The sequence below is a fragment of the Columba livia genome, chromosome 11 (genome assembly GCF_036013475.1).
Source record: "Columba livia isolate bColLiv1 breed racing homer chromosome 11, bColLiv1.pat.W.v2, whole genome shotgun sequence".
Classification (NCBI taxonomy): Eukaryota; Metazoa; Chordata; class Aves; order Columbiformes; family Columbidae; genus Columba; species Columba livia.
Genome location: NC_088612.1, coordinates 20,122,068 through 20,135,811, shown reverse-complemented (window position 1 = coordinate 20,135,811; position 13,744 = coordinate 20,122,068). Strand labels below are relative to the sequence as shown.

The 13,744-nt window shown below is 41.1% G+C and overlaps 1 protein-coding gene across 11 annotated transcripts in view; it reads left to right on the top strand.

The window, feature by feature from the left end:
* NEO1 (neogenin 1) overlaps positions 1-13,744 on the top strand; it is a 160,943-nt gene that overhangs the window by 51,418 nt on the left and 95,781 nt on the right. The window lies entirely within an intron of this gene.

Genomic DNA, 13,744 nt, shown 5'->3' with positions numbered 1-13,744 from the left:
CATGTAATCACAATGAAGATTTACCACAGCTTGAAAGGGGGAAAAAAGAGCAATGTTCTCTTTATATAGAAATACCCTTAAAAATACCCGTCGCTGCCTGCTTGTGTGTTGGCAATTGTCTGTCCACGTGGGATGTTTGGGAAGCTCTGACAGACCCTGCAGAACTGGAAGGAGTGCTGGGAGGTTGTTTTTCTGCTTCCTGAGTATCAGCTGTGAACAAGGAAATTTGAAAAGTAACAACCAACCAAATGCTTAAAACTTCCCTGACGGACCTTAGGAAACTCGAGTCGTAACCTCCTTTGGTGTTCCGAGTAACCTTTCAGACAGAAGAGCTTTGATTTTGGGGGTGGAGAGCAGGAAGTGAAGCTAGCACCTAAAAATAGGGAGTATGGCTGGGGAAGTGCTCTGTTTTCAGACTGTCACTTGCTTACATGGCAGGGTTGGGGTGTCAGATTGTCCTGTAAACAGGGTAGCTGGAAGAGACCTATAATTACTTAGTGAGACTTCAAAACTGGAAAATAAAGGTAAACTTGGGAAAAAGCCTAGGAAGCAATTTTCTTTTGTGTCTCTAATGATGTTTGCCAGCCTTTTTCAAACAGTTTTTCTTTCTTTGCTTAATAAACGTCTCAAGATAATGAATTCTTCCTGACTAGCGCTGCAGCATCTCCCAGAGCTGCTGCTTACCGGCATTTATATTCCGATGTTGTTTCGATTAAGTTAGCTTGTAGCATTATTGTGAAACATCAGAAATGTCAGAAATAAAAAAGAACCAAGGGTTTTATACCTTCAAGGAGTGACTCTGAGTCTCTGAATGAGAAATAAATTCCTAAGTTTCTCGGCAATGAGGACAATAAAAGCAGTTTTCACGCACTTAGCTCAGGCAATTACCACCTTCTTACATTGCTGCTGTCGGGATGAATTCTGCTGCTTTCCACATGAGATCATTCAGCGTCTTGCTTCTGCCATCCTTCCGCTCTCTGTGATCATTAGGTGAGGCTAATGGGGTTGGAAATGAAGGGAATCCAAAGCGTCTCCAAAATTTCGAGTTTGCTTTCCCTCTATTTGTGTAGAAGACGGTATTCTAACTGTTAGTTTTTAAAAGGATGGAATCTTCAAGAGCCTTTCAGTATTAAAACCCAGTCCAAAGTCAGACAAACAGAAGCACACACACAACACCAGCCACCCAACACAGTCCAGGGGAGTTTTGTTTTCAAAACATCTTGGCTAGAAAACTGAACAAATAGAGTCTAACCCCAGTTAATACAAACATTTCCTGCACAAATAATTGCCTTTGTCTCGTATTGGCCTAGCAGTTGTATTAGAAGATTATTGGTCAACTCCATGCAACAAAAGTCACAAATAGTTTTGGTTGTTGTTCAGAACTAGAGAAAATGCTCTTAAGGCGTGTTCTCTATTACCTTATGCTGCTGTTAAGATAGCAGCTGGCACAGGAGCATCTGCTGCAGTGTGCAGAAGGTGTTTGTTTTGTCAGGTTTAGGTGGGTGAAAACCTATTTACTAACTCAACTTAGTGCTCTGCAAGACTACAGTGTAACCCTGTAGTTGCGGGGAAGGGTAGTTTTGCTTGCTGAAGGGCTGCAATAAGAGACTATTTAAATTCAGGTTTCCTATGTAGCTTTTCTTGACCTCCTTTGAATCTCTCAGTATTATCAGTGGATTTTATTATTTCTTCCCCCTTCTCTTTCTTTTAATTGGCGGCTCTCGGGCTGCGCTAAGTGTGGGGATAGTTAGTGCTGTAGAGTTTCTCTTCAGCCCCAAGGTAACAGTGGGAGGCAGCTAATTCCCTTCTTAACTGAGCGGTGGGATGCTGGATTCATATGGGGGGGTGTTATACGGCCGTGCACTTAATTTATTCAAAATATAATATTACAAAGCGTAGCTTGTGTGTTTTAACTGCTACTTATTCATTAAAAAACTTCATTACTTGAAGATGACAAATTGTGGTGAGTAATGTAGGCCAGGGCAAAGAAAATCCAGTAAAAACACGCTGTGGTACCTTGTATATATATGAATATATGTGAATGAATACAGGTTTTGAGTTTTTGGTCTTAAAACTGCACAGTTTTCTCCAACAGCCGATAGATAATGCTGAGCAATGTACCTTTGAATAAAGGTCGAACAGGCTGAGAAATTTGGATAAATATTTGCAATAACTTAAAGGACTTCTATAGAAATTGTTTTGACAGGTCTAAAATTTGCGGAGGTCAGAAAGTGTAGCTGTATGAAGACAGATGGTAGATGCTGGGAATGTGAGGTGTTGCAAGGGACTTAATCAACCGGTGTGTGGTAGAATCAAAGCGAAACACGCAGTTCCTGTGCAGGGCCTGTTGGGCAGTGACAGGATGCTCTGTGTTACACACCTGCCGTCTTGGGGTTTTGCTTCAACTCGTGTTATGGACACAATGCTGGAAATGTGTCATTTCAGGGCAAAATTGATGAAGGTGCGGATTGGCAAGTGTGCGGTGCGGGTGACAGTGTGCTCTCGAGGAACCTTTTCCAGGTGTGATAATAGATGAGGAGCCTTTGCTCTTTGTGGTTTATTTGAGGTGTGAGAATCAAAGCTTCTGTCGCAACTGAGACTCATAGAAATTGATCTTTTCTTTCTTGAATCTGTTTTCTCGAGCTATTTGAAAAAGAAGCGATGATAATGTATCGCATTATGAAACATATTTTAAATCAGCACAGTTAGTCTGTGGCTAGAAATCAGATGCTACTGCACCCTGATAATAAATTTCCAGTTCAACTAGACTTCTTGTAGTAAATATTTGATTTTTAGAAATAGCAAACAGCAAGAAATTGGATAGTTTTCTTTAATGAGCAGCAGTTTCAGGGTGTGTGTATCTCTCCCTTTGGGGTGTGTGCACACCTGCATTTTGGTTCCTTTAGCAAATGAAGGTTGAGATTGTAGATTCCTGTGTTCCATTTCTTTCTAAAATTGGTTTTGCTTGCTTGCTTGAAACCAGAACGTGACTGCACAAACATCAGGGTCGTGGAGGGAGATGGTGTCGTGGTCTTCTAGTCCATATAATACGTTTTTGTCATTATTATGATGGAGTTGAAGTAGGTGAAGTCAAAGCAACTGCCTAATTTATGTAAAGCCACAACACGTTTTAATCAGTGCCTTACTACAGTATGTTTTTTAACGGGCTTTTGAAGTGCAAATGTGTCTTTGATACCTAAGTGCCAGTTAGATCTTCAGAAGGGTTGAAGGGCTGGAATAAGTCTTGCAAAGCACAGATTTTAAAAAAGGTTTACAAGATTTTGGGGAACTATGTATGTAATTCATCTCGGGGAAAATAAAATCGTGTGTATTTTAGTAAAAAGGATGACGATCCTAGCTTAAAAATATTCCCAAGATGATGTTTGCTGCTACTTAGTTGCAGCTTTCATTGGGAGAACAGATACACGGAGATCTGAAGGTCTGAAGTGTGACGGTGACGCGGCGTTTCATCAAAAGGATTTATTAGTTCTGTATATCCATTTAAAGACTGGTCACTGAATTATTCATTTCACCTCTTGTCTTCTTTTTTCCCCCAAGTGAATCCATCTGTTTTTCCTCCTTTTCTCCCACTTATCTTTGTGTTTGTTGGTACTTGGCTTTGCGCTTTCCATCTCGTTTCCTTGGCTGCCATGATGTAGCTGTGTTGTTGCCTTCATACAAACTTTAAGTATGCCCAAGTTTCATTCAAAAAAGCACTTGGTGATAACTGATGACTTTTTTTCACCTCACGTGGATTGAATAGCCTGTGATAAAATTTCTACAAGTATTTACATGAAAAATAATTTTCAAACCTCTGTTTTGTGATTACTTTTAGAAAAAGCACAGGCAAGTCGCTTCTGTTGAGAAATATTCCTGCCGTGTAGTATCCAAATCTAAAAAGGGTTCAGTAATCAGGAAAGGCAGGTTTATATTCAGTAAAAATGTCAGAATGTGGTGACTGTGCGATTACCTGAACTATTCAGAGGCCTGGATGAGCAGCGCCTGTGGTATTTAATGTAATGTGGCTTGGGCTTATCAGTTACGAGCCAGGAGATGCCGATATCTAATCCTGATTTTCTTGCAGGCCCGTTACATGGCCTCGAGATCCCCGTGCTTTGCCTTTTTCTCAATGGGCTACTAAAGAATTTGCCTTCAATAAATTCAGCGTTACTTTTTCTAATGTCCCGAGATGCTGTTGATGAGAACACTAAGACAAGCCCGGGTAGGAATTTTGTGCAGCATTTTTTACTCAATATTGCATATTTCCTTCAAAGCGAGGGCGGGCGGGAAATCTGCATCTCGTCTTCATTAATAAAGAGTTTTCTGTGCCTTGGAATTGGAAGAAATCTGAAGAGCGTAGGTACTTGAGCAGAGAGCGCTTGAGAGCACTTACCTGTAAAAGTGGCACAGGTGATAAATTTTTGTTGCAAAACCACGTTTTTCTCTGGAAAAAGCACCTGCGTTTTTCATAATTGGCTTAGATCAAAATGCATTTCTCAATGACAGGGAAATGGGAAAGGTGGTTTTAACAAAAGTGCGGTTTGTACAGATTCTGTCAGCTCTTGTTTAAAATGGGAGAGTTTAGACATTTAAGACAATAAATGCTCTACCTTATGTGTCATTCTAAATTCTTACAATCTGCAGTTGTCCAGTTAAAGTAGGAACAAAAATCCATATTGGCCCTTGAACTGATCTCTATTAGTACTTGGACTGAAAGCAAAGGTCCAGAAGCAGAACTATAGTGTTTTTGGTGTAAGGTTAGGAAAAATGAATTCATAGACTTTGGCGTCATTTTCTTTGTGTCGGACAGTACCTGTATAAATTTGGGCGATGGGAACCGAAGTGATTGAAGTCATTTGTGATACTGAGCCCTTTATTCTTGAGCGTGCGGCCTGAAAAGACTGCGGCATAGCCTTTAGTGCCTTTTCTTTCTTGCCAACAAAACCCAAACAGATGCCAAAACAAGATGGCGTTGGTGTTTTCCTGTGGCCGTGAATGACTGTACCATTTGCGTGGTGTTAGAGAGTTCAGGTACCATTTTTCTTCCAGATTTTGGTTGACATTAATTCATTTTCGGGGCTGTGGCAGGGGAAGTCTTGGGATTGAAATGCATCAGTGGGAATCTAATGTAACTACATCTGTGTCGTTTCACCTGGAAGTGTTGGAGGGATCAGCAGGGTGTCAACACAGTCAGTTCTCTGGGCTTGGAGGGGAACAAGTGCTGCTTCTGACTCCCTTGTTCTGTGCTGTGCCTCTAATTCATCCAGCCCAATTTTGAGTCCTTGCCTCCCCAGTTAGTTCATCCTGCTTTTCAGAGTGCTGTCTTCTCTCCTGCGGCTCATTGGAAAGCCGTATACCCGGTTATGATTTAGTATCAGGCGGCTCCTTGCCGCATCTGATGCAGATAGCTGTGCAGTTTATCTGCAGCTGAATCGATGGTTCTCATCCTGGGTGAAAGCCCCTGGCAGAATTTTAGACCTGCTTGTTTTTAAACTATTCACCGATACCTAATGATCACGTTACAGCCTAGCTGAATGATATTAAACACACTGTTTCTGTTCTAAAATGCAAGGTTTTTTGAGCTTTTGTGTTTCCAGTTTATTACATCTAATACTGAATCAAATCACCCAGCCCGTTTTGAGCGATACCGTCCCTGTCCCCAGCTGTGTGTGTGGGTGAGCTGGTTAAAGCTGATTTGTGCCACGGGAGGGTGACGGATCCTCTCCTGTAGCTCTAGGAGAGGGGACACGCGTAGATCTGTAACACTCCTGCCTGAACTTTATGCTTTAGTAACAATTTATTATTGTTCTGAAGAAAAACCCCCATAGTGTGGGGTATTTTTATTGCCACGATATCTTGTTTAAGATGATTGGTGTAGCTAATTGTCCCGATTCTTAAACGCCCAGCATGAAGTGTTTAAATCCAGTGATCATTCATTAAGATTTCCGTAATTAGGCATTATCTTAGGTGCAACTTTCCATGTTCTAAACGAGAAATATGAGGTTTTACCAGTTTGCAACTTAAATTGTTAAGTCTTCTAATTAGCGAAGCAAGTATCCTTTGTATGTTTGGTTAATGGACAAAGTTGTCTAGATGTTGATGTGCTTCAGAAAAATAACAGAAACTTGCTGTAAATAATAGAAAATCAAAGCTTGAAGTTTGAAGTTTGACCTTTGGTTTGGAAAATACGGAAGGTAATGTAGTTGTGATGTGAGAATGGAAAGCAAGAGCAAGCTGCTGATGCTCAGCACTCCTCAATGAGAAAGCCGGATGAACTTGGTTTAGGTTAGTGTTCTCATTTGTTAATATTTTCACTCAAATATGTATTTTTCTTGATGTCTCTGCATGTCAGCACCAGCCTTTTTGTAATTCTGTTTGACAGGTTTTCCCATGGATTGCTCACGAAATCCCAGACTGTCAGGGGACTGACAGTTACATATGCAGCCCGTATTCCTAAATCACTGCATGTTCTCGGCTGAGACTCAATAAGATGTTTCAGATCCAGTTAGTACAAAACTAAAGGGTGTCCATGCTGACATTGTTCAGATTTAACTCGACTGAATGTTGTGTTTTGAAAATTAGGACAACTATCACACCTACCCAAATGAAAGATGACAGGAAAGAAGGGTTGCAGCAGAAGTGTGCGTATGATTAATTACTTGTTTATTCATAGCAGAAATTCAAGAAGAAGTTTAAAGACATTAAAAAGGAAAAAATATATTTAATAAGGCAAAATGACACTTGCTGTGGTTGATTGCAGTGAGGTTAGTGCTTGGTGACGTTTTAAAAACATAGGCTGTGTCTCATCATTCGCAGAAGTACACTAGAAATATGTTAAATTATTAAAAAACCCTGCACCCCCTGCCTATGTGCATATAGAAACCCAGTTTTGGGGAGAGCGTGGGGAGGTGTCTCTGTATAATGTACATGTTTCTGTAAAGGTGTTGCTCTTCCTTCTCTAATGTCTTCCGAAGTCCCATTCCTGGATTAGACACGTCAGTCTGCTCTTCTGTGACTGGTCTGAAGTTGAACTCCTTAAAAGTGAAGCCATACAATGCTTCGTGATGGAGAGACCTTTGAAAAGCTGTCTCTGATGTGACGAGCTTAATTACCAGCCGCTGTCCGCAGGCCGGGGCCAGCGCTGTGACAATCCACACCTTAGCTTGAGCAAAGCCCACCCCCACTGCCTTGGAGCAAAATGCAGTTTTGAGGAATGATTTGCTAGTTGTGCTCCTTTGAGTCTTTCTGCTCCTTTCTGCCATGTCTCTAAACTCTTTTTCAGCCAGATGTTTCTGTCTGTAGAAGCTCTTCATCCTGCTGTATTTATGTCTCCTGTTAGGTCAGTCTTCAAGCCCTTTATTTTAGAGGGTTTCTTTGCTATTCCGGATTCTGAGTGTGTCTCTGAAATTGTTCAGGGTTTTTCCTATCCCTGAACGTCTCTCGTCAGGTACCACCTGGCTTTGTCACTGTCTATAGAGCTGCCTGCAAAATGTTTCGTTTTGATCTTCCCTTTCTTCCCGTTTCTTGATAAATTTCTGGTGACAGTGCTCTGTGTGCGTTAATCATCTTTGACTGGCTTGTTCACATGAGCCTTCGGAATTCGTAGCCTCGCCTGGACCTGAAATGATTTAACCTGTCAAGCTCTTCCTTTCACCAAAATACTCAAATCTTATTCTTCTTTTGTTATGGCTATTGATTTTGTTTTAGAAAGAGTAATTATGAGCCTGTACTGTTCTTTTTTTTAGGCAGTCTATTGATCAAGACCTGAGGTTTGTTAACTGTTGAGGTAATACCTTATTGTAAGGGCTCCTCTTAAAATCCAACAGCGCTTTCTTCATTGTTCTCACCATTACAATGATCTCCACAGGACCAAATAAACTATTCCATAGTTTGCAGTTCATTTTTCTGTGGTATTGGAAATATCTACTCACCGCTTCTCTCGGTGTCTGTACAGATCAAGTTTCCTGTGGTTCCTGCAGCTTTTCCTGCTGCCTTGAACTGCTATTGATGCAGGAGCTTCTCTGGTCTTTGGCCCTTCAGTTGCACGTCCTGTCTCTCATTTTAATGGTAGTGTTCTGTCACCAACTCCATTAGCAGAATTATTCTTCTCTGCATTCCTGCGCCATTTCTTGCAGCACTTTGAGCCCGACATTCCCCTGTGCCAAGGGCAGAGCCCCCAGCTCACCCCTGTTCTGTTTATTGTAGTTTAAGGTTGGCATCTGCGACCTCTGAATTTTTTTAAGATCTTCCTCGACTCACCTTTCTTGTTCCCATTTCATTCACAGAATAAATTATTGATCTCTTCTTGATATCACCTGACTAGAGTTCAGGTTTGTTTGTTTAGCCTTGGTCTATTCTCTAGACTTGTGCTTGTTTTTCAACACTTCCAATACCTTGTCAAAGATCTTCGTTGCTCATCTCCTGCGTTTGCTCCAAAGGGTTTCTGAGCTACTTCCATCAAGGACGGCTGGATTAAATTTTTGCTTAGCATTTTTTCTTTTTGCATTATTCATTTTTTTTAAGTACAACCGAACAGTACAACATGAAGGGATTTCCAGGACTGCTGCACCCCAGCTTGAGCAGCAATACACGTTGAGTTACCTTCATCAGAACTCTGCCGGAACACATTCTGCGCTTGCAGAGCAACCTTGTTCCGTGAGGTTGTCCGATGTTCATTATTGGTGATCTGCCGTTACAATAGTTTCCATAGTTTAGAAAGGACAAATATGTTTGTGCAATCGGAATTTCGTTTTCAATATAAAGTGCCTCATGCCAGTAGCTTTTTCTTCCAGGTCAGAAGTATTTGATATTCCAGTTTCTTTATTCTCCCGGTCTTTCTCTGTGAAGTTAGAGTGCACCAGCCCTTCGTCCCTTCTCAGACCTGATCTTATTGGTTCACAAACAAAGATGTTTGACGGAGGGATTTTCTTCTCCTGAGCTGCAGGGCTGGGGTGTCACAAAGCTGCTGCAGGTTAATTTATTTTGGCTAGAAACCCGTATCCCCGTTGATAAGAGTATCAGGATGTACATTTCTCGGTCTGTTTTGGCACTTTGTTATTCATGGGACTTCTGTTAAAGGTAGCGCTTGGCAAAATGGCATCATAAAGTTATTTCTAGATTTACAACTTGTCTCTTGCTCAGTGTTGTGTTGTCAGTCACAAGTCTAGTGGTTTCACCAGGATTATCTTATGGACTTTTGTCTCACTTGTTTTCATCAAGCTTTTACAAATGAAGGTGGGATTATTGTGTCCTGGTTTGGGTGGAAAGAGTTGTTCCCGGCTAAGCAAAGTTTCTTGAGAATCCAGGATCTCTCTATATGCTTTTGTCCTGAGTTCAGCAGGTGCTCTGAGCTTTCTCTGTCCTGGTTCAAAATCGGAATCGATCTGTGGTACTCAAACAGGCTTGATCATGTCAAGTTATGTGTTTTTTCTGACATCTACATGGCTGCGTTCTTATGCTGTTGAATTTCAGTTTGAGCTTCTGGGATATTGGACTTGGCAAAGTCTACCCTGGGGTACAAAGGACAATGATATAAACACTTTTCATCAAACCATTTATTTTTAAAAACTTTTTTACCAGGTAAAACTTGAGAATATTCCGATGAGTTTTGCTAGTCCAGACACCCTGTTAAATGTTTGTGTGTGTAGTTTCTTTGCTTTGTTTTTGGTTTGTGGTTCTGTGGCAATTGGATCCCAGTCTGAGAGGGGATGGGACAACCTCCAGTTCCTGTAGTCTGGCCCTGTGCCTCAGGCCCGATCAGTTTTGCTCAAACTTTCCCTCTTAGAAGTTTGTTTTCAAAGATATTGTGGAAAGAGGAGCAGAATTATATTTTGTGCTATATTTTGCTGTCTCCGTAGTTTTCTGTATAACTTCCCCATATCACAGTGCAATAGGATCATGGAGCTTGGAAGGGGCCTCGGGAGATCTCTAGTTCAGTTGCCCATTCAAAACAGCTCTGAGGTCCTACCTGGTTACTCTGTGTGCATTAATTTTATATACATTATACACACATAGGTATATATGTCATGTGCATTAGTGATATGTACGATGACATCCTCTCCCTTTTCCTTTTCTTAATTCTGATGGAGGGATACCCTTTTAAATCAGTATGCGCCATGTTAATTATGCTACTGAGTCTGTGTTTAACAAGTTCAGAATTCTGAGTATGCACCAAAATGTCTCGTTCCTGTTGTGTGTTCTGCATAATTCAAGCTTTAATTTAACCAACAAGGACGTTTGGTAGGTTTTCCTCTCTTTGTGTTATAATCCTTCTATGAATTCTCAGTCTCCTCTGGCTAGTTGTCTCTTGCCCTTATCTTAATTCAGGTGATGCTGGACTTCTGTTCTTCGTGAATGTTTTGTAATTACAAAGTCTAATCTATTCACTGGCGAGATTCATGAAATATGTCTTATTAACAGGATAGTATTTTAAAACATGTTTCACACCTCTGCCGCTCAGACAAATGATGCTGAATACCGTTGAAGAAAAGGAGCTGCGATAATTTAATGAAGTGTCCACAGATGGCTGGACTTATTAATTTTTTAACAGGGTTCGCGTGAAAAGCTGATGCGCTAACAAAATATGCGGCATCTTTGAGATCCGCTGCTTCATGGAAGGATAACAGATGTTGCAGCTATTTCAACAATAGGGTATCATGTTCTGTATCCCTTTAGCTACTTGCATTGCTAAAACCTTCGCCCTTCCCAAGAGGTTCTTTTAATGGAGTTGTGGATTTGTCATAAGTTCAAATTCGATTAGGCAAACAAGAACGGGGCAAAATTAAAGCGTCTTAAACTTATATCGGCAGTTTGTGTAATCATTCGCAGGAGCTGGATGCAGAGGGGTGGGAAGGTGAAAGCTGGGGGGTTGTGGTGTTTGTAGATGAAATTGCTGAAGTTAGTTGAGTTTTGGGTAAGTTTTGGGAAACTGGTGTAAGATAACATTGGGCAGCAGAGGGTTTTCATAGCTCGTATACAGGAAGTAATTGGTTTGGAAAAACTCTCGGCTACTCCTGTGTTTTTACTTTTTCCCCACTGAAACAGAAATAATGAGGGAAAAAGCAAGGAAGATTTTTACTGAGTTCATTGAGATGCCACAAAAAAGCCTGAAAGAGGGTTTGGGAAACAGCTGATTGTATAAACGTGTAAGAGGTTTGTGTGTTTAAATCTATTTAATGCTTACCCAAAGTATTACATTAAATTCCAGCCTGTGGAGCAGCGATAGAGGGGACTCGGGCATGTGAAAAACGTGCTCCCAAGACTTGGTCTGACAGGGAAGTAGTGAATTTCTGTAGCGCTGCCTGCTGCCCTTCAGACAAGGAAGCTGCTCTTTCATTTTTGGTTTGCAGTCTGGATTTGACAAGATTGATGCCAAAAGGTTGGTAGGATTCTAAAGAGGATTCAATGTGTGTCTGGTAATAGCGTCCATGTGAAATAAAATCAGGCATTTACAGTGATGCCCGACAGTATTTAGGGCAGAAAACAAGCATTTACTCTGAAGTTAGAATATTGTCCTATTGTTACGTAGTAATGGTTGATTATGGAAGTTGGTTTTTCTTTGTGTGTTCTTGAAAATAATTGACAGTGGCCATGGTTGTGTAGAGGCTGCTGAGCTACACGAGCATCTGACTCGGTGCAATGAATTCCTCTTCTTCTGGAGATGACAGGAGATGAAACAGCGGCTCCACTGACAGCAGACTACAGCCAGGACTGTACCGTTTGTGTTTTCCAGGAGCATGGGAATTATCGCTCTTCTAGGCACATCTTTGCCTCTTCAGTGATGAAGACAATGGGTCACAAATCTCAGTAACGCTCAGACTGGGAATGCTGCCTGAATGGAACAAGTTTGCATTGAGTAGCTTGTGCATTTGCATTCCCACCATTGCTCTCGTTCTTTGAGGAGGGAGGAGGGACAAAAGGGAAGGAGAAAACAGGGGCAGAATTGACTTCCCTCCCCCATTTGTGTTGAAGTTTGTGGTGCATCAAATTCCTATTGTATGTGTGTGAGAATCTGTTGCTTATGTGTTCTCCTGCCATGTTCAGAGAACATTCCAAGTGGAAAATCATCCTTCCTAATGGAGTTTATTAACCTGTGGTCAGCTAGGTCAGTAGAATTTTCCTTCAGCATCCCGAAATCGATACCTAACATATTTGTGCTGCCACGGAATGATTAATGTACATATAAACATGAAAAAATTATCTTTAATACCAGAACTTCAAAGTAGCATTCATCATTACATCTGCAAAAGGTGGGGAAGTGCCTGCGACTGAACGTCTTGCAGTGCGGGTGAGAGCGGGTGCTGCTCGCTCATTAGAAATGTAACTAATTTTCATTAGATCTTGGTGATTGAGGAATACAAGCCATTGAGGAAAAAGTAACTATTTTTTTAAATTTAATTTTGAAAAATAGATTAAAATGTGTATTTAGTTTAAATAGACTGGATTTGCTTATATGTTGGTGCATTTGTGGACGATGGAAAGTTCGGGAAACACAGGCATACAGCTCAGTTGCTGTGCCGGTGCGCTGGGACCTGCTACTGTGTTTATAAACAGGGCTCGGAATTAATAGTAATTAAGGCTTATATTTAGAGCTCCTTTTGTAACACATCATTATTGTTTTGTGGTTGTCTGTTGGCTGAAGCAAAAGGGTCCCGTTCCACAATGGAGGCTTTTAAGCAGTGCAAATTGCAAATAATCAAGAGTAGAACAGAAAATTACTCTTTAGGACAAAATTATAGCCTAGGTTAAAATATATATTTTAAAAACACACAAAACAGTGGTCAAATAAAGATTTTACTGGCATTTAAGATGACCTGGAAAATGAGCTGTAATTTTGTTTCTAGTGAGTAATGAAACCATCTTAAATAAAGCTTATTTAACCTTAATGGAGCACCTGCACACAACAGAATGCACAATGCCTATCTTGTCCAGAAAGCGAATAGTACTAGTTAGGGCTTTAAATTAAAGCATGGTTGAGCTTTATGTGAGAAATTACAGGGATTTAGAGCTGCTGTAACAATTGCACTTATGTGCCAAGTTGCAGATAGGATGATTGTACGAGTGGTAGTTGTACGGGGTGAAAGGATGAAAACCTCATGACAAAACAAGGAGATCCAGCACTGCTTTCTATGCCTTAACATGCAGGTCTGTTAATAAAGATTTCTAACGAGTTGTGAATTCAGCCCACTCGGTTTGATGTCAGCACTGTGCCCTTTTTGCAGGGATTTTGGAGGCTGACCTGCGGCATGCCTTGTGTCTGCGGTTTGTGTCTGAGTCGGTGGCTCAGAGCCCTGTGGTGCGCTGAGCACACCACGGCACAGCCCGTCGGTACGCTCTCCTGTTAGAAACTGGGCAGAATGGTCGAAACCGAAATGAGAATATCGAGATTGATAAGAATCTGAGGTAATGATGAAAATGGGTTATATTGAGAGGGAAATCTTCAGAATGGAATGATGCCTCAGAGACTAGACTTTAGAAGGGTGATGTTTAATGTCTTCATCAGTCATTTTGCTGTAAGAACAAAGTATATGCTAACACAATTAGCAAGCGTGGCAAATCCAGGAGACCGTGTCACTCGTGCTGTGGCCTCCAATGGTTTTATAGGAAGCGTTAATTAATGCTACAGACTGAATAACGGTGAAACTTATTAGCACAGTGTGCAAAGTCATGCAGGTACAGCAATATTCTTGGCATGGTACTAAGTTGGGACAGAGGGACGGGTGGTTTTATGAGAAAAGAGGCAGGT